The sequence below is a fragment of the Panthera onca genome, chromosome B2, assembly GCF_046562875.1.
Source record: "Panthera onca isolate mPanOnc1 chromosome B2, mPanOnc1 haplotype 2, whole genome shotgun sequence".
NCBI lineage: Eukaryota > Metazoa > Chordata > Mammalia > Carnivora > Felidae > Panthera > Panthera onca.
The window spans coordinates 17,029,220-17,049,627 of record NC_138343.1 but is presented as its reverse complement, the minus strand read 5'-3'; the positions used below and the strand labels follow the sequence as shown (position 1 = coordinate 17,049,627).

General features: G+C 47.3%; 2 long non-coding RNA genes across 5 annotated transcripts in view; one reads left to right on the top strand and one right to left on the bottom strand.

Annotated features, from left to right (window-relative positions):
- Window positions 1-2,215: 2,215 nt before the first annotated feature.
- LOC132666739 (uncharacterized) lies at window positions 2,216-3,633 on the bottom strand. Its single transcript, XR_009604814.3, has 3 exons — window positions 3,450-3,633; window positions 2,516-2,660; window positions 2,216-2,332 (listed from the first exon to the last, which is right to left on the bottom strand). It is a non-coding gene; the product is annotated as an uncharacterized LOC132666739 (long non-coding RNA).
- Window positions 3,634-3,644: 11 nt separating this feature from the next.
- Window positions 3,645-20,408, top strand: part of LOC144616352 (uncharacterized) — a 28,557-nt gene continuing 11,793 nt past the window's right edge. Inside the window, exons 1-4 of one of the 4 annotated variants that reach the window (XR_013555502.2) lie at window positions 3,648-3,981; window positions 7,572-7,648; window positions 15,886-15,966; window positions 18,385-19,623. This is a non-coding gene — a long non-coding RNA (uncharacterized LOC144616352). Of the gene's footprint in view, window positions 3,982-7,571; window positions 7,649-9,687; window positions 10,557-15,885; window positions 15,967-18,384; window positions 19,624-20,408 lie in introns of those variants that run through there. The other 3 variants (XR_013555499.2, XR_013555498.2, XR_013555500.2) reach the window with 3 other exon arrangements.

Here is a 20,408-nt window from a genome sequence, read left to right as displayed (position 1 = left end):
TCCTGCTGCCAATGGAAGTCTTGTCTTCTTCTTCTTTGTGCTCCCACAACACTTTATTTCGGTCTGTAATAAAGTATGATTATTCATAAACATGCTGTTCTTTATTAGTTATTTGTATATATCTATCCTCATCACTGGAACTGTTGGGTTTTTTGCTGCCTTTAGCGAGGGCCAAACTGTGCATGTAATGGACATAAGATAAACGTTACCTGCTTCGGGGCTATGGCTGTGGAAGGCACCGGTGATTTCATCACCGCACTCGTTTGAACACGCGTGCAGTATTGAACTTCTCCAGGTTTGCCCGTGTGAGTTCCAGCGGCAATAGCCAGACCGCTAGTGATGTGTGTTTCCAGTGCTGACTGGAACCCTGGATCTGGACTGTGGCTTAGAAATGACACCGAGGGTTGCTTCCTGGGGTCTCTCTGCCACCGAAGTCACTTCCCGGGACAGACTTTCTGCACCCCCAGGGGTGGGGGGAGGCAAGAAGCTGTTATGTCAAGACAGAAAATGGCGATGGGGAATCCGGTTTCTCTTCTGAGATCATTCTCATCAAGACCCATTCTCAAGCCTTCACTCAGGTTGACGCACAGGCATCTGGCTGGAATCCAAAGGCCGGAGGTTGCCATGTGTGATGGCTCACCCACAGTGCCATGTGGCTTGTTCATGGCTGGACCTTGAAGTCTTAAACTCTGGCTACCCGATCCAGGCAGGGAATTGTCTAAGAGACGTAAAGGTAAGGGACACTCCAGGGCTTACCCTGGAGGGCTGGGTCAGAGCTCATACCAACTAATCAGGAGTGCAGAGCATGAAGTGACAAAGAAAAGGAACAGAATAATCAGGAATTTGTCCTCATGAACGGAGGCAGTGGCCAAATGACTTGTACTGTATCGTGGTAGGACAGTGCCATGGAACGTGTAGGACACGGTCTGAGGTTGGGCAGACTGTCCACGTAAGTATGCGGAAGCTGTCTGCGCTAGATAGTTGATGGCACATCGGGACGGTCACCCAGTCGTGGGGGACTGGGGTTGAGGTGAGCTCAGCACTTTCTCACAGGGTAGCTCTAGTCTGAGTCCCTGACACTAAGCTTTTGGTTGCTGAGGCCTCCATTTCAAAGACGGTCATCTCGGATAAACACACTGCCCACCACACAACGAGATAAAGAACCAGGCCACCCTGCCCATGAATTCCCCGTTTAGAAAGCCCCGAGTGCCAAAGATAACAGACTGAGTGACCCTGCTTTTCCCTTCCCGTGCTTTGATTTCTGCTCTTATTTTAAACTCGCCAATAAAGGGTGAACCCGAGAAACACTAGGCACCCCATTTTTGACCCCAATAAGGCATAACCCCAGTTCTGGGCTTGCTCTTGCGCGCTCTCTCTCTCCCCCTCCCTCTCTCCCCACTCCATCCCCCCCCCCATGATCTCACTCCATGGTCTTGGGCATGCTCTGTACCCTCTAGGACATGTGTGTCATAAACTTTTTTCTTTTCAAAGTTCCTCGACGGCCGTTGCTGAGGTGCGTCTTGTAATCGTAACAGGGACCACGAGAGCCAGTCCGGCCACAACACTGGCTCAGGTCAGGGCCGTGTCCGTGGGGGCTGCCCCAGCAGCGTGGGTCCAGGTGAGGGCTGCGGGCACACCTAGCAGACGGTGTCGCCACGGAGAGGCCGAGGCTGACCCTCGACAGTAGCCTCCAGAGAGCTTCTGTCTGCAGCGAGGAATGTAAGCCCTGAGAAAAGCAAGGTGACCAGGACGACTTAGGCCAGCCAGGACAGCGAGAAAGAGCGGGAAAGGGGAAATGGGAAGGGAGAAAACGGGTGGCTCAGAATCCGAGCTGCGTTGCTTCATGTGATAGGTGTCAGGGTTAGAAAATGGCTCAGAGCAGGAGGGTGTCTGAGCGTTTTCGCCTATTACACTCCCTAGACCTTGCCTTTTAAAATCTTACCATGCCTATTTAAAAGGTTCTGTGGAAGAATAAAGTAGCATAAAGACCCACTCTGCCTCTAAGCTTACAGCAATTTTTATCAGCTTCCAGAAGCTTCCTTTTTGAATAATCTCTTAATCACCTTTATTTTAGGAATTGGGAATAGGTAACATAACTACAAAGGACTCATCCAAAGCCACAGATAGGACTCGGACACACACAACCCTATCCACCCCCCCCCACCCCCCCACCCCCACCCCCCCCACCCCACCCCCCCACCCCCCCGCCCCAGCCTCCAGCCTCCAGCGCTCCAGGGCAGAACCTTCAAGGTCGGGTCTCATTTGGAGCTTTCCCGTCAAGAATCAACTCCTGTTCTTGGCCTGGCTGCCCTGAGGGCGGGGTGCAGGAGCCCTGGGAAAGGAAAAAAAAAAAAAAAACAGATCCTAACACCACTTGTTTTGATTCTCCCAACACCCCCTCTCCCCCCGCAGCCGCTTTCTCCCACTGGAGTTTGGGCACTCACGGTTCCATTTGTTCTCATACAAAGGGAAAAATAGATCTGTTTTGAGTTCCCGGTGTACCTGACTCAGTTACCTGACATTGGGGTGTGTTGTTTTCTGCGATGCCTCCAGCTGTACACATTCCTTTCTGGGGTGAATGCTTTGTAGAGACATAAACAGCCAGCTAAGCTGCAGGGAATAAACCTGGAGCTGACTTTTCTTTCTTTGGAGTTACATTCCTGCAGAGATAAATATACAGAAAGACAGACAGATTATAAAGGAGGAAGGACGCCCTGTCAGCATGGGGGCTCCAGAGAGAACAAAAGGGTTATCGGTGCAGAGGCTGAAAATAGAATAGAAAGCTATCACGACTGGGGAAACACTGGAGGCCTTCCTGGGGAACCACCTGCAAAAAAAAAAAAAAAAATCTGAAAGTCCCAGGAAAACAAGACCCGGGTCAGCTCAAGTGAAAGCCAAACTTGAGAATCCATGGCCAGCTAGATAGCCAGAAGATGGAGAGGAGAGAAGTCATTGCCTTCGAGTTCTTCAAGTTTTGCTCTGAGCAGGGCGCGCTGGACCCGGGGCACAGGGTTTATTCAGAAAAATGCAGTGGGGCTGGGGCAAGTGAGGACTGGGGCAGGTCTTCGAAATGGGCCACGCTGACCATTCAAACAGACATGGCAACAGAACTGCCAAGGCGTGCATGTTTCTAACACAATACGTGGCAGGTTGGTTTTACATTTAAGACTCTGTAAAAGCTGCTGCTCACCCCCAGCCCCTTCAGTTTGTTTGTTTGTTTGTTTTTGGCAAGCTTGTTTTGGCAAGCTAGAATCCAGTGAACCGAATCAAGGCTGTCTTCAGCTCTGACTCCGTGCAATCTCTCTATTCCTTTGCAGCTCAAGCGGCTAGTGAAAACTGGGCTCCAGAAAGGTTATTTCTCCTCTGTGTCAGTGGGTGGTTAACCTTTGAGTCAACCAACTCTGCACCGACGTTCAGCGTCCTCCCCTCCCCCTCCCCCTTCCCTTTACCTTCCTTTAATTCGAGTACATTTTGTCCAGAGGCCACAAGCTGGTTTAAGATCCAGTGGGTCTCCTGCCCTCCAGAGACGGGTGCTCAGCTGAGTGTAGGGAGTTGGGTGAAACAAACCCAGGAAAGGGAGGTGCCCTTTTAAGAAACCTCAGCCTTCTGGTTAACATAATAATGAGGCCATTATGCCTCCTAGGGGGTCTCTGGGCTTGCCCTAGGGTTTCCGAACAGAGGCCCGCAGCTAGAGATTCAAGCCCTGTACCTCCTCATCAGTGTGCCAGGGCTGAATGCCAGGATGGGTGCCCATCCCAGGGAAAATGGCTTCAGTTTTAAACACCTGTCATCTAAGCTCTTCCCCCTGCCCTCGTAAAATCTGCCCGTTTGCTCTACAGACACCTCTTTTGTCAAATCTTAATTAGTGCCTGGGTGGCTGAGCCGTCCGTCCTCCAGAAAGTACCCCCCCCCCACCCCATCCCATACCAACCCCACCTTCCATGTATTTCCACACTGACCAGTCGTCTTCACCGGCGCCGGGTAAGTATCTGAAGCTATTGGATTTTGAAAGTGAGACGATGCTGTCATTCACTCTCATTCATTCATTCATTCACTCACTCATTCATTCAGTTCATTCATTCATTCACTCACTCACTCACTCACTCAGTCATTCATTCACTCATTCATTCATTCATTCACTCACTCATTCATTCATCCAGTTCATTCATTCACTCACTCATTCATTCAGTTCATTCATTCATTCACTCATTCATTCACTCACTCACTCACTCAGTCATTCATTCAGTTCATTCATTCGTGTATTCCTTCACTCATAATTAATTTTGAATGTCTAGTATGTGCCGGTCACTGGCCTGTGTACTTGAAACGCGTGGAAAAACAACAAAACTTGTTGCCGCGAAAGCTCACGTTATAAGGGAGGGAGGGGAGCGTAGGAGACAGATGGCTAACAATAAACCATAAAGACATTGGGTGGCACATTAGAAGTTACAGAAAGACAACAGAAGCAAAACTAGAGTAGGTAAAGGGGAATCTGGTGGGCAGAGAGAGTGGGGAAAGGAAAAATTTTTTAAATTTTTATTATTTTATTATTTTTAAAATTTAAATCCAAGGTAGTTAATACATAGTGTGATAATGATTTCAGGAGTAGAATTTAGTGATCATCACATACATGTAACACCCCAGTGCTCATCCCAAGAAGCCTCCTCCTTAACACCCATCACCCACCCATTTAGCCCATCTCCCCACCCAACACTCCTCCAGCGACTCTCAGTTTGTTCTCTGTATTTAAGAGTCTCTTATGGTTTGTCTCCCTCTCTGTTTTTATCTTATTTTTGCTTCCCTTATGGTCATCTGTTTTGTATCTTAAATTCCACATATGAGTGAAATGGTATGATATTTGTCTCTCTCTGGCTGCTTGATTTCACTTAGCCTAATACACTCTAGTTCCATCCCTGTTGTTGGAAATGGCAAGATTTCATTCTGTTTGAGAGCCGAATAATAGTCCATTGTGTGTGTATATATATATATATATATATATATATATATATATATATACTATATCTCCTTTATCTATTCACCTGTTGATGGACATTTGGGCTCAGGAAAAGAAAAATGTAGTAACATTTTCAAGTGCAACTTGAACTCAACTTGTAAAACAAATGACAAATGCGCATTGATGTTCCCTGTCATGAAGAATGGGGGTCTGGCCAATAAACAAGTACACATACACTGTACACGGGCAGTGGTACACATATCACTGTCTGCAGAATCAAATTTTATATTCTGCAGATATTTATATTTATTTAGAAAACGATATTCAGAATACCATTTTATGATTATATACACACATATATGTATATGCATATACATATACATAATAACATGTGCTGTAATTTAATTTAAAAATGTACCATCGGGGCTCCTGGGTGGCTCTGTCGGCTAAGCATCCGACTTGGCCCTGGTCATGATCTCATAGTTTGTGAGTTTGAGCCCCGCGTCGGGCTCTGTGCTGATGGCTCACAGCCTGGAGCCTGCTTCAGATTCTGTGTCTCCCTCTCTCTCTGTTGCTCCCCTGCTCGTCCTCTGTCTCTCTCTGTCTCTCAAAAATAAATAAACTTAATTTAAAAAAATTTTTTTTACATGTACCATCAAGGTGCTTTGATACCTCTTTCAAATCAGGTAGATATATATTCCCATATATATGAAATTTCTAGTTGCCCAAATTGTCTTTTTGTTTCTTCTGGAAGAACTTGCTAACACGATCAGCTCACATCTCTTGGTAACATGAACAGCAGAGGCAACTTGCTGCCTTTGACCCTGTTCTGCTGATCAAGCTTGAAGCAACTTCATGCTGGCCTTCAGCCCAAGGTGGCTTTTGGGAGCAAAGGTAACTTCAGGCAACAGGGAGTGGGTGGGGGGGAGGGGAAGAAGGGGAGAGGCTGGCCCAGCAACAGGAGACTCATGCTCCCAGTAAAGGAGGATGGAACAGGGGAGCAGGGCGATTGGCCACACATCTCCTTGTACACTTCATTCAGCTCTGCACCCCAAGTCAGAACCCCACTTTCTGGTTTCTTTGAAAGTATTTAGTGCACAAATAAGCAGATCGGAGATAAGGAATGTCCAGTCATTGTTCAAGGATTTTCTGGAATTTGAAGCATTGTGACTTTTGTTGTTTAGAAAGGCTTTGGTTGCCTGTTTATCATCCAGCGCAGGCTCATGAATAACTTCCTGGGGGACTGGCCCACATTCTTGGTCCTGTTGGCGTCTCTTGCCCAGCAAGGCTCACTCGGGGCGTCTTCCCAACATCCTGTCTGAGAACGACCTTCTTTTCTCCACTTACTAAGCTCCGAGTCCTTATTGAAATGACCTCCCGCGCAGGAAGGCCCACTGTGGCGCCTGGCAGGAGAAAACAGTTCTGGTTTCTAGGAAGTTACACACACACACACACACACACACACACACACGCAAAGTCTCGTTCAGAAAAGGCAAAATGTTTCTGTTCCTCTACAGGGTTGATACGGAAAACTAGCAGACATTCCAGCAACGTCCAGAACAGAAGGTAAAGACAGGTGCAGGGTACACAGCTGGAAGTCAGAGAACACAACAAGCTTCGTGTCCACAGGCACAGCTGCCTTAGTGACCCCGCCATGAGGATGTGGGCGCTTAAACAAAGCCAAGGGCATACGAATGTGTCTCGTGGGTATGCTCAGGCTTGAAAACTACTCAGTGGAAAGCTGGCAAAGTGTAAGCATTTCAGAGAAAGATAACCACGGAACCTATCTTAGCATCTAGGTAGCATTTTGCTCTTGCCCAATATGTTCTAAAGCTGCCGGGCTTTTTTCACTTTCCCAAGTGGGATCAGTGAGGGTGAGGGGAGCCCCAAAGAGAGAGACGGGTTCTTTAAATTCATCCTAGGTCCTAAATGAGACCTTGCTAGAACACGACAAAAACTATTAGGACTCTGGTGACCAAAAAGTTGTGCCTTGCCCTTGGTCAACTGTTGGGTCATCCGTTGGTTGTGATGCAGAACTATGATGCCCACTTCAGATGTTCAGTGTGCCTCATCCACTCTCCGGGCTGGTGATGAGTGCTGGTGTCATGGGCAGGTGACCGGTGCCGGGGTCCAGGTTCCGCTCTCAGACGGGACCCACACCTTCTGTTTTTACACTCTGCTGTCACCGTCTTGAAATTCTTTTTTTTTTTTTCATTCTTTAATTTTGTCATTTCTTTTTTATTTGAGAGAGAAAGAGAGATAGCATGCAAGTTGGGGCAAGGGGCACAAGGAGAGAGAAGGGAGAGAGAGAGAGAGAGAGAGAGAGAGAGAGAGAGAATCGTAAGCAGGCTCTATGCTCAGCACAGACTCTAACATAGGGCTCAATCCCAGGACCCTGGGATCATGACCTGAGCTGAAGTCAAGAGTTGGACGTCCAACCGACTGGGCCACCCAGTTGCCCCACCATCTTGAAATTCTTAATAATGTTGTCTTTGAACTTCTGTTTTGTAAATGAAGTCCAATCGGATGGCAGAGGATTCATGTGGGCTGAGTAGTTATATGCAATATGGATGCCCCTTGGTTCTTGTTCTTACTGCCTATTTATTTGTGCCATTAGGGATTCCCCCATGATCATGGAATTTCACAGGATTCATGATGTGCCAGAGCCCAGGGAAGACTTGAAACAAATAGGAGGTAAGCATGCCTATGACTAAGTTGGGAGCAGGAAAGGAGGAGGGGCACCGACTGTTCTAAGTGAACACAGAACTTATTCAATGCAGGAAGAAGGCAGTGGTTTTCTAAGAAACACAAACGAGCACAGAACCATGTCATGTCCTTTCTTACTGTTGTTTCTTCCCCGTATTAGCCAACACTTGGGCTGATGATGAAGGCAGAGAAGGAATTGGAAAGACAGAGCAAATGATACTTGTTTTTCTTTTCAGTTCTTTCTTACTCACCAGTAAGCCAGAGGTCTGGACTGTTGGAGAAAATGTGTGTATGTCATGAAAAGAAATAGAGACAGTTGAGTTAGTTTTTTGTAGCATTTCCACTGTTTGGGGAAGAACAAAATGAACTACAAATTATGAATTATGTAATTCTGGTGATCCTGGATATGAGTTACACACTCTTACATTTGCATTTAAAACTGGCATCACACACATAAAGAAGAATGGTGAAATTCAGGCTAAAAATGAAAAGTTTTCATTTTTCTTTATTACGGTGACATAAACAAGTAATAAAAACACCATGGCAAGTTGAGAGATTGCAGAAAAGCTCTATATTATAGTACCTTAAACAACATTTTCCCCCCTTGCTTTTAAACAGTTTTCATTTTGGGGCATCTGAGTAGCTCAGTCTGTTAAGCCATAGTTCATGAGATCAAGCCCCATATTGGGCTCTGCACTGACAGCTTGGAGCCTGCTTGGGATTCTCTCTCTCTCTCTCTCTCTCTCTCTCTCTCTCTCTTTCTCTCTCTCTATTTCTTTTTCTCCCCCTCCCCCAATGTGCATTCTCTCTCTCTCTCTCTCTTAAAATAAATAAATAAACATTAATTTTTTTTTTTTTCATTTTGCTCTGGGCCCCACCAAGTAGGTAGCTGATGATAAATATAAAAGTTTGTAGAAACACCTAATGTGGTTGTTAGATTCAACCCTGATCATAGTGTTCACAGCACGTTTAGTTAGGATTTCATTTTAGGGATTGTCTTTGTTTAGATTCCCCCAGAAGGACACCCTGAGATAAAGATTTGAGTGGAAGTGATGTATTTGGAAGACGATCCCTGAAAACACCAATAGGGAAGTGTAGGAGGGTGGAAAGAAGGAGAGAGAGAGAGAGAGAGAGAGAGAGAATGGAGGCAATTAACTGTATGCTATCAAACTAGTTACCTTTGTGGGGAGCTGGAATTCGATCCTGCTGGGAACCCCTGGAGACAGTGGTATCCCACAGTTACCCCAGATGAAGACCAAGGGAGCTGGGGTATTTGTCTTTCAACTTTCCATCTGTCCTTAGAGGAAGGCTATTCTTGGGACCATTAATTATATATAATTTCTGGCTTGTTCTGCTCATGGCTACCATCGCAGAGTATTGCAGGTATGGGAAGGGTACCAACAGCATCTACGCCATTCGTCAAGCAATAAAAGATCCTATACAGATCAGAGATACCTGTTAAAATGACTAGTGAGACCGGTGGAGAAAAAAAGACAAAAATAAAACAATGATGAATCTTTGCTCTGCCTGGATGAGGCTTCAGAAAAACACAATCATAAGAGTCCTTATAGAGAGGGGTCCTAGATGATGGCATTATATGTGTTTCTGTGAAGAATGAGATGAAACTTTCAGGACAGTAGAGAAATACAGTAGATCCTAATGGAGGTTGCGAGTTCATGTGTAGCTAGCACAGATTTGCTAAGGAGAGCCCGCAGTCCATCAGGAGGTCTGGAAAGAGAATCTTACCTTTGTGCCACTCACCAAAGGCCAGCGTCGGACCTTATGAGGAATTTAGTCTTTGATGATTTTGGCCTGGCTTGTGATTTCCCAATGCCCCAGGGGTCTGAGATATACTGCCCAGCCCCCCGAAAAATCCCACTGGGGCATTAATGACTGATACCGGCCCAACGTATGCCCAGCTCCAAGCTGATTTACTTTTGACCTTTCCCCCTGCTCCCAGAACTTAATTATGTTTGATTTCGCGGTGTTTTGAAAACTTCATTGTATTTTAATGGATTTCTCTTAATTTTATTTCTTCACTTACATGAGAAACTCATTCCTGGGCAAGTTCTCTGTCCTCTTTTCTTACTCTCACGGTGCTCAGCCTCGCTGGATACGGAATAGGGGAGCACTGATTTCTTGCTGATTAACCAACTCCCCCCGGGGCCACAGAGCACCACTGGAGGCAGCTGCCGACAGGGGGGGATGGTCCTGGTGGGTCCCCCACAAGCTTCTGAACTACAGGCCCAAACTAGGTCAGGACACACACTATCTGATGCTATGTGGGGTACCTGGGCTTCTGAGATGTATCCTGGAGCTGGGGGAATGCGGGAGGCATAGGGCCGCTCCCAGGAGGGGCCGAGATGCCTGCAGTGATGGGAGTTGAGGGGCTTGGCGTGGGCTGTCCAGGCATCACGGGACCTGGTACCTGACCTGGCCGGGGAGGATGAGTGGTGGCATCTGGTGATGCATCAGAGGGTAGGGAGGGGGCTGCTGATGGGACATCATGCCAGGGTGCCCTGCTCTTCCAAGTGGTGCCGGGCCAGGTCCTGCTGAGTGCCGGTGCCCCTGCTGAGGGTTCTGTCCGTTGGCTGCCGAGCTCACGACTCGGGGTATGCCTGCCATGCCACGTGCAAGTTGTGGCATGCAGTAAACACCTGCTCCTCTGTCCTTCCGAAGCCTCTTTCTCCACGCGTTTCCTGCTCCGCAAAATGTTGAAGCCGGACCCCCACTTTCTTCATTTGTGTCTCAAGCAGGAGAGCGACCGGGGACTTGACCTTCCTCTCCTCTGTGGCAGCCAGGTCTTTGGTTTGTTTGCAGCAGAGGCAGGAGCAGCTGTGTGGTTGTGGCTCAGAAACGCCGCGTTCTGCGGTCTTCTTCCCGAGATCGCGTTCTAGTGAGTTCCTGGTGCTCTTTGCTCGCCTTTCTTCCGATTCAGTATCCTCCCTGACTTCACTTTCTTGCTCTGTCCCACTGATTTTTTTTTTTCATTTTCTCCATCTTGTGTCTTCTCGTCTTCATCTGCTTCATTTTCTGTCTTTGTTTTCTGCCTTTTCAGGCATCAGTGTCTGTTTCCATTTTTTTGTTGTTGTTGTTTTTTCCCTCTCCAGCTTCGCTGGCTCAGAGTGTCCCATGTCAACCATACAGCTGCCTTCCTGGCCTGGGGCACTAATGGGGGGATTTGTGGAATGAAGTGGCAATTGAGGAACTCAGCTGGGGGCAGGAAATTGCTTATACAGAGAGTCAACAGGAAATACGTGTGGATAGCCAGGTACACAGCAAATCCTCATGCTTTGCTTTTGGTGAATGCACATGAGCACTTGTGAAATGTAATGTTGGTAAAAAGATAGCGGTTGAACCAATGCCATTGAGAGGAGGAGCCCATTTTTTCTGAATCATTTTGGTTTTAAAAGTTCATATTAAGTGAACAAAGCGTGAGAGTACATGTGCATTCACTTGCCTGAGCTTCATTTGACGTTTTTAAAAGACCAGACCACTTTTTACTTTTTTAAAAATACTTATTTATTTTGAGACACAGAGAGAGAGACACACAAAGGGTGAGTGGGGAGGAGAGGAGAAAGAGGGAGACCCAGAATCCGAAGCAGGCTCCAGGCTCTGAGCTGTCAGCACAGCGCCCGAGGTAGGACTCAAACTCATGAGTAACAAGATCATGACCTGAGCTGAAGTCGGACACTTGACCAACTGAGTCCCCCAGGTGCCCCCATGTCTTACTTCTTTATTCACTTTTCACCGTTGCATTCTGCTGGGCCTGGGGTTTGATTTTTACCATATATACAAGCTGACAAATTAGTTGTTAGTGTCTCCTGGATGCCGGCAGAAGCTACGAGACTCTCGGCTCAGAGAAAAAGGACCCTATCATCCATGGTGTCGCAAACAACATAGGCCACCTCTCACCAAGAAAACGCAACATGGCCCAGATGGATGCCACTCGGGGGGGTTGTATGTTAAGCGACACAGAACGTAGGGGATCCACTACAAACAGTAAGATACCTCGTCCCTTGGTCAGGAAGAGGTGTTGCCTCATTTCTCAAGTGACCAGCTTCAAAAACAGTCCTGAAAAATTGCCTGGGTAAAGGGTGGCAGGCCTTGCAAGGGTGGCACACCAAGTAAGAGGTGGAGGAGATATTAAAACTCCCATTCGATGGGGCGCCTGGGTGGCTCAGTTGGTTAAGCGGCCGACTTCGGCTCAGGTCATGATCTCTCGGTCCGTGAGTTCAAGCCCCGCGTCGGGCTCTGTGCTGACAGCTCGGAGCCTGGAGCCTGTTTCAGATTCTGTGTCTCCCTCTCTGTGACCCTCCCCCATTCATGCTCAGTCTCTCTCTGTCTCAAAAATAAAAATAAAACTTTAAAAAAAAAATTCCCATTCGAAATGCATTCCTTAAATTTAAGAAGATAGAAGAAGTTATGAACGTATGGAAGGAAAAATGCAACATTTAGTTTAAAATAAAAAAGACGAGGGGGCCCTGGGTGGCTCAATCGGTTAAGCATCTGACTTCGGCTCAGGTTATGATCTCACGGCTCGTGAGTTCGAGCCCCATGTCGGGCTCTGTGCTGACAGCTCGGAGCCTGGAGCCTGCTTCGGAGTCTGTGTCTCCCTCTCTCTCTCTGTTCCTCCCCGACTCGCACTCTGTCTCTCTCTCCCTCAAGAATAAATAAACATTAAAAAATATTTTTAAAAACGTGAGTCACCTAGTTAGGTATGAACATTCCATGTCTGAGATACGATTACACTGGATGGCTTTAATAGCAGAGTAGACACAGTGAAGGAAAATATTAGTGAACCTAGGGACTCAGCAGTAGATAACTTCAAAATGGAACACGCGAGAGGAGGGGCACCTGGGTGGCTCAGTTGGTTAAGCATCTGACTGTTGCTTTCCGCTCAGGTTATGATCTCACGGTTCGTGAGATCAAACCCCCGCATCAGGCTCTGTGCTGAGAGAATAAAGCATGCTTGAGATTCTGTCTCTCCTTCTCTCTCTCTCTTTGCCCCTCCCAGCTCACACACTCACTTTCTCTCTACAAATAAATAAATAAACTTTAAAAAAAGGAAACATACGGAACACACAAAGGAAAAAAAAAAGATGAACAAACGTCAACGGAAAATCAGTGGGCCCTGGGACAACCGCTAGTGGGTTCGTGCATGTGGAACTGAAGTTGAAAGAGGGGATAAAAAGTGACTGAAAATTTCATACAAATTGTAGAAAACTGTCAACTCACAGGGCCAAGAAACTCAACAGAAATCAAGCAGAAAAAAATGGAAAAAAAAAAAAAAAGACTCTAAGGCACATCATAATCAAATTCCACTCACGGTGGGGGATGAAGTCCATGAAAAATTTTAGTATATGTGCTGCTGAAGCGAGCACAGTCCACGAAAATTTTGAAAATTTAGAAAATTTAGATTAGATTAAAAAAATCTTGGTAAAGGGAAAAAGCTTAGGATTAACCAAAGGAAAAACATACACATTATATACAGAAGAACAAAGGTAAGAATCTTAGAAGACTTCCCTTTGGAGACAGTGCAAGTTAGAAGACAATGGAGCCTCACGTTGAAGTACTGAAGGAACAAACCAGCAAAGAAACAAGTAACTGTTGACCTGGAATTCTCTACCAGCAAAAATAACCTTCAAAAACAAAGGTAAAATAGAGACTGTGTCGGACATATAAAGTTGAAAGAGATCATCACTGGTAGACCCATGCCATAAGACATGGTCAAGGAACTCCTGCAGGCAGAAGGCAAAAAACACCAGATAAAAAGCTGGGTCTATGCAAGGGAACGAAGGACGTCAGGACCGATGTCTGTTCACTTCACCCATGACATCAGCTCCTTCCAATAGCTCCCCTCCAGTTTTCAGTCTCCATGCGGAACAGAAATGCCTTGGAAAGCCCTTAGTTCTCAGCACTGTGATGTGAACAAGAAACATGGTTTGTGCTACAGGTCTGAAAGAAGAAAGATAGGAGAGAAGGTCGTCGAACTTGGAGGGGAGCGCGGCTGAGGAAGAGAGACCCCAAAGGAGAATGGCCCTTCTTTGTAGCCAGGGACAGAGGATTAAAGTTCCTGTGTGTTTCCTTCTGGGAGACACTGGTAATCTTTTCCCTTATGGAGATTATAAATAATAGAAGGAGGTGGTGGTGAATCAGAAGAATTTAGCAATATACAGTTTAGAGTCGACTTAAAATTTTGCATTGGTATATTTGAGAGTAGCAGGAGAAGTAGTTGGACTTTGGAGGTATTGGGAAATAGAGACAGGAAATTAAACTGCAGCCCCTGTAGTCAAAATGTGCATAGACTTAACCCCCACTGCCGTTCTCAACCCAGCTTTACCTTCCTGAGAGTAAACGTACACAAATTTCTCTCTGTGAGTAACTGCTTTAGGTGTTATTGAACACCCAAAGATGCAAGGCAGAGGATTCTGCCCTCAAGGATGTATTTACAGAGATGGCATATTCCCCTCCCATCTCTCTCCCTTGCATCCCACTTATTTCCTTTCTGTTTTTATCTGTCTCACTCCATACCCACAGACGGAATAAATTCCAGTCTGGAGCCACAAATGATGGATGTTAAAGAAGTGATGCAGGCCATTGTTTCAGAAGCAGGGGTGGGGGGACGGTTCAGGGAACATTTTATGGATGAGAGAGGTTTTACGCTGGAAAGAAACGGGAATGTGATGAATGGAGCCAGAGCATAGGTGCCTTTCTGTCTGGGAAGATAAGGTGTTGAATGGTAGATCTGTTGGGTTTGAAGAGTGGATGGCTACTTACTTTAAGTAGGCTGTTTATTCCCCAAATAAGTCTGATTCAGAAGGGAAGAAAGGCCATAGATACACATCTGTCTGTAAGTTTCCTGTGGCATTGAGGTGTCTCAGAAGGGAGTGTGCCTGGGATCTCCAAGAAGAAGTCAGGAGAGAAGGGCGGAGAGGTCAGTGCACACATCTCAGAGGTAAGAGAGGAGCCAGGAGGGAGATGCTGTGGAATCAGAAGGTCAAGTGTGTCGAAGCCTGGATGGTGTGTGCCATTTCCCATGATGTGGAACAGAGCCTGAGGGCAAGCCACCAGACTGGGTGGCTGAAAGGGGGACTGAGAGCGGGCAGCTCCAGAAAAAAGACAGATCTCGGAGGGCTGGGGAGGAGGTGGGCGAGGCGGGGGCAGGGGCAGGGCCACGTAGGCCCAGATGGAGACTTTGGGCAAATTCAAGAAAGTACTCGCCTGCGAAGACCAAGTAGAAAAATGTGCTTTTTTTTTTTGCATCAAGAAAAAGACATCCCATTCTCTGGAAGATGCAGTCCTGTGCCCCTTGCCTTGGCAAGTGGATTCAGGACTGGATTCAGCCATCGTTCATCTCTGACCCAAGTGTCCCTGAGCAGAGGGTAACGTATGGACTGAGTACGTGGTGATTCTGTGTAGGGACACACAGCACAAAGTGCTCACTGAAGGCGGCGGATGGTACAGGGAATGGCAAAATAGTAAAATCATTCAAGGGGCAGAAGAGGGCCCAGAAAAGGGTTGGAAAAGAAATCTGTGCATCTTTCTAGGCACAAAACTATGTCTCCTGCCCTTCCCCTGCCCCCCCACCTTTGTCGGTCATTTCTACGCCCGCGGATTTCAGAATTGTTTAGGAGGAGACACCCATGTGTGATGCCAATCATGCTATTATGGGCTGCACTGTGCCCACCCCAAATTGATACATACCTCAGAATGTGATTATTTGGAGTTACAGACTTTAAAGAGGGAATTAAGTTAAAACGAGGCCATTAGGATGGGCCCCCATCCAATAGGAATGGCGCCCTTAAAGAAGAAGAGATTAGGACACAGACAACTCAGACTGGACACAGTGAATGTGACAACACAGCAAGGCAGCCCCCTCTGCAAGCCGAGGAGAGAGGTCTCAAGCTTACTGCCACCTTGATGGTGGACCCCGCGCCCCCTGAACTGTGAGGGAAGAAATTTCCGTTGTTCACGCCTCCCTAGTCTGTGGTACTTTGTGCCGGCAGCCCTAGCAAATGAAGACACACAGTCGGAAAAAAATTTCGTGACACAACTACGACACACACCTAGTCCCTTGCTAGGGTTTTGGAAAGTGCACAGTGAGCCTCACGATAGCGTGTGCGTTAGCGAGATGCCATCAGGGTACCTGCGACTACATGTGCACAGCGCTCGGCGCATGGCAAGTGCTCCACAGGTTAACTCTTCCTCTTGTTTTCCCGCAGGCAAGAACAGCTCCTTGAGGACCAACATCACCATCTCTTCTGCTTTGGAAATGAACCAGAAGTATTTATCCCGTGGCCCTGGTACGTCAACCTTTCACTTTACGGAACCGAACCGTGGGACGTTGAAGTCCAGTTGGGGGAAACCAGACACACAAGGGAAATGATGAGGGAGGAAGGCGGGTCTGGACCTTGAATGCTTGCTGTGCGCCAGGCACTATGTCCTGCATTTCATGTTACGTCTGTCTCATTTTAATCCTCCACAGAGTTACGAGTGGGAAGTCTTTGCCTCTTTTTGGTAAAGATGTGAATATTGATTAGCAAGAATCAACCCAAGTGCATGGGCATCAAACCCACATAGGCGGTGACTGTTAGAATAGCCCTGCCACCACCCCCACCCCGCCTTGTGACCTTCCTGATAACCTTGGGAAGCAAGGGCGGACCTACTGTTAACACTGTTTTATGTATTAGGAAAATACGACCCAGGAAATACTGGATCATTCACGTACACACTCGATGTCAGACAGTAAGTCAGTTCTTAAACCCACTGAGGTGTTTTGGCTGTTGATCTGATAATCAGACATTCAGATGCCATTTAGATATTCATATTCTCAGGAAGTGACTCTCAGGATGGTGTCCCTGCACTGCGGGTGGCTTTGACTTTGATGCGGGGTTTTGGAATGCTATGTTTTGTGTGTGAGATGGGGGCCCTTTGGTCACAATGGTGTCAGCCATCTTCTGACAGTAGTGGACCCAGCATGGGTTTGGGGGTCAGAAGATAGAATCCTGGCCCTGGCTCTGCCACAGACTGGCTGGATAACCTTGGGGACTTGATTCTTCCTAGTCCTATGTTTCTCCTCCGCAAATAGAAGACACCGTGCTTCATGATTTCTGAGACTTGTTAAAAAATCTGATGTTGTGTATCAGAATCGCTGAATGGCCCCGAGGCACTGGTAAGAAGCCCAGAGGCATATGGAGGCGGAGATTTGTCCCCTGTCATCTCAGCAAGAAGGGAATCCCCCACCATGGGCAATGCCTCTTATGGCTCCAATTGCATGGCACAGACATGATGAGGCAGCCAAGTCCTCATTAATGTCATGATTACAGTGACAAGTCTGCTGGGGGCCTGAAGGCACCCGATTTGCCCTCTGAGGACTTGCAAGTGGAAATCCTTCATGCGCTCTCTGGCCACAGAACAGAGAGTCCTAGAACAAAGCCTGTTTTGGTCTTTTGTCTTGGCGCAGGGTGAGACCGTATCTCCAGCATAAACTACGCTGCTTGTATTGTTTTCATGCCCTCAGTAAAAAAGGAAAACACAACCAAGTGGTTTGGTTAGTTTTGGCATGCACAACTCAGGGTGGGAAATTCCCTCCGATTCTGGCTGATCACCCAGTATTTAATTTTTAAAATCAGTGTGTCAGTTCCAAAATACCAGAAGTTCTTGCTGAAGGGTATTCACAAAGAATGGGACATCCTGGTGTTTGGAAAAAACATTCCAGTTCGTTGGCATCACAGCACTTACTGTAATGTCAGCGATAAGAGCAGTGACCACACGGCGGGGTAGGTCCCTAGGGACTCCCTGGGGGAAGCCTCTCCATTTATGGTGAAGACGTGGAGAGCTGATGTGTGAACGTGGACAGCTTGTGCCTGGGGTAGCACCCGAGGTGTCCCGGGGTTGAGATCAGCGAGCCCCAAGGGACTGCCTTCAGCCTCAGGGGCCACGGGTCCTTGCCCACCAGTTATCCCATCTAGTTTTGAAGTCCACTGTCTGCTCTTGGGCAGACCTTGGACCTAGCTTTGGGAAGCTTCTGACTTGCTGGTTTGAGGTGCACCAACTTGGGGGGCCTCTAGGTTCTGCTTCCCAAGTTAGAGCCTATGACTTGGTACCTTGCCTGACAATGGTCTCGTCCCCGGCAACCCCCACTTGGGGCCACAGACATCATGCATAGGCATCCACGGGGCATTGGCTAAAAGTTCAGCATTCAGCCCCACCCTGGACGTAGCGAATCCGACCCTGCATCTTAACAGGAACCCCGGGGTGATTCATTTGCACGTTTCAGTTTTCCAAGCCCCGTGCTGGAATACCTTCAATAGAGGCGTACCATCCTGTACACCCATGAGACAGATTAACCATCTGCTTAGTTTGGTTGTAAGAAGACTTAATTCAGGAAGCTTGATGGGTACAATCAGAACTTCGCCTAGATATAGATAGATAGAGAGAGAGCGATGATGGAGATAGAGATAGAGAGGTAGAGATAGAGATCTCCTATGTATATGCACACACATACATAAAAAAGTCATCCATGATCGTTTTTCCATATGCTTTCTGAAATAGCACAATTAATACCAGACAGAGTGTGCTAAAAGTCTTTCTGGTAGCAGCTCTGAAAAGTATTTTGCCGAGGGCAGGACAGCAAGGAACCTTCTGCACAATCAGACACCATAAACCAAATGGGAGTCCAGATGGCCAGCAACCTCTGCTTTCCTCTCTGCTTTCTTCAGGTTTCTCTGCCAACTCGAGGGCACACGTAGGGGCACGTTGAAATGACCCAGGTCCTTCTGGAGTTCCCAAATGTGGCTCGCGCGCAGTGGGCGGGGCCGGCTGAGACCCAGAGGCCATGGGAATTGCTGCAGGAGGAGGTGCTAAGGGGCCGGGGTTGTTTCTGAGGTTGCTGTGCAGCAGCCTCAGCATGCTCGAAGCTGGACGTTTCATTCCTTCTTGGAAGACGAGGTCATAATTCAGTTGCAGTCATCATTTTCCAGTTCCTCTCTAATATTTATGTGAAAACGCCTTTACTTGGCTTCCTTGATGCCCGTAAATGTCATCACCCTGGGGCGCCTGGGTGGCTCAGTCGGTTGAGCGTCCACCCTCGGCTCAGGTCACGATCTCATGGTTCGTGGGTTCGAGCCACACGTCAGGCTCTGTGCTGACAGCTCGGAGTCTGGAGCCCGCTTTGGATTCTGTGTCTCCCTCTCTATGCCCCTCCCCCACTCATGCTCTGTCTCTCTCTCTCTCTCTCTCAGAAATAAATACGCATTAAAAAAAAATTTAAATGTCATCACTCTGAAACTTTCTAAAAGTAAAATACACACACACACACACACACACACACACACACACACACACCTATACATACACACAACACCTGAGTTCAACAATGCCGATGGCTCCCAACTTTTTTTACACACTAAACACCTACCTGCTTACCTTCTTCTTTTGATATTCCCTGATTTAAATCGTGGTCCTGCAAGGTCTGGGGTCCCCTCGGTGACCTGTACTTGCCTGCATTGAAGAGATCTCGTCTGATGAAGTGACATAGTCGTAAGCCAAGGAGACTGTACCTTTTCCTCTCGCCTGTGGGGTTTGGAGAGTGAGAATTGCCTCCCCTCCCCCGCTTTGTGGGACCCACGCTTCATTGTCTGTGTACAGAATTCCGATGCTGCTGTCACGAATTGCCACCGATTTAGTGGCTTACAACAATGTGTTATCTCCTGATTCTCAAGGTCCAAAGCCTAAAATCTGTCTCACCAGGCTGAAGTCAAAGTATCACAGGGATGGCTCCTCCTGGAGGTGCTAGAGGAGAACCACTCCCGGCCTCTTTCCACTTCTAGAGGCTTCCAGCACTCCTGGGCTCACAGCTGCACCCTCTGACCTCTGCTTCATCATCACGCCTCTCAAGATACAGACCGTCCGGTCTCCCTCTCAGGAAGACCGTGGTGATTACATTGGGCCTCACCAGATAATTGAAGATAATCTACCAAACTAAAGATCCTTAACTGAATCATATCTGCAAAGTCCCTTTAGCCATATAAGACAACCTAGGCTTTGGTTCTGGGGATTAGGATGGGGAGTTTTTTTTTTTTTTTCTTTTAAAAAAAATTTTTTTTTTTAACGTTTATTTTTGAGACAGAGAGAGACAGAGCATGAAGGGGGGAGGGGCAGAGAGAGAAGGAGACACAGAATCGGAAGCAGGCTCCAGGCTCTGAACCATCGGCCCAGAGCCCGATGCGGGGCTCGAACTCACGGACCGCGAGATCGTGACCTGAGCTGAAGTCAGACGCTTAACCGACTGCGCCACCCAGGTGCCCCTGGATGGGGCGTCTTTAAGGGGTCATTCATTATTCCATCTACTACAGCCTGAAAAGCAGAACGACTGCAATTGCGACCCTTCAACATCTTCGACCAGCGAAGGTGGATACTTACTTATCACCCATGGCTTGAGCTGCCGGGAATCACACTACATGACGATTCCCAGACACCTCGGACGGGGAGGTAGAACCACACTTTTGATAGACTTTAGAGATGTGTTTTTCCTGGAACGGAGTCAATTCGGGAAAATGAGAAGGTATGTATATGAAACAAAAAAGAATGTGGAGGCTTAAGAGAATTTAATTCTCATGATCCCATCTACTATTTACTGAACGTTTACTATGATCCAGGCACAGTGCTAGCTAGGTGCTCAGCAAACATTATTTCATTTACTCTGCACAAATGGCTAGGAAAGCAGGCTTTGGTGTTTGTGTTT